This window comes from Salarias fasciatus, chromosome 20, assembly GCF_902148845.1.
Source record: "Salarias fasciatus chromosome 20, fSalaFa1.1, whole genome shotgun sequence".
NCBI classification, from domain to species: domain Eukaryota; kingdom Metazoa; phylum Chordata; class Actinopteri; order Blenniiformes; family Blenniidae; genus Salarias; species Salarias fasciatus.
Window position 1 is genome coordinate 18,408,211 of NC_043764.1, and position 728 is coordinate 18,408,938.

A 728-nucleotide genomic window follows, 5' to 3' on the forward strand; every position below is an offset into this window, starting at 1 on the left:
CAAACCACGAATCCAACACATGAATCCAACTTATGAAAACAAAACCACAACAAAAAATAAATTAAAAACATACGGAATTTATGAACAACTATTCTAAGTAGGAAACAGACTGAACTGAAATAAACAAGATCAACTCTCAGCACAGACAGTCTGAAATTCACAGGAGTATCCCTAAAAATGTAATAGAATTTATCGTGCTCTTCACCCACAGCTGCAGGGCTGATGGTGTGCCAGCTTCAACATGCTGACACACTTGTCACGTTCATTTTATCAGAAAATTGCCATGAGTGCAGTTTGTCAGGAATCATACAGAAAACTCAATTGCATGACTGTAATGGAAATTTCTCATGTATGCATGCTTTTCCTCACTTGTAGTGCTCACAGAGGTATTTTTGTAAACAACCGTAGCTCACACACTCAGTTGTGTGGGGAACCGCGAATGCTTTGTCTAGAATTTACTTTTCCTGATAATCTTAGCGTAGCAGCTGCGGGCACTCGTGGGAGTCTTCCTGTGTCCAGCCTATGGCTGGGTGCAGTCAAGGCCCCTGGGAGTGAACGTAGCAGATAGTTATTAGAGGCTTGCAACCCCTGCGAAGGCAGAACTCACTCTGTTACTCTGTTGACTGCGTGACTTCTCCTGCTGTACAGCATAGTAAAAGAGACCAAAACGAACTCAACGGCTGATGCCCTTTATTAAATAAAATTGCCATAACAATGACTCAGAGACA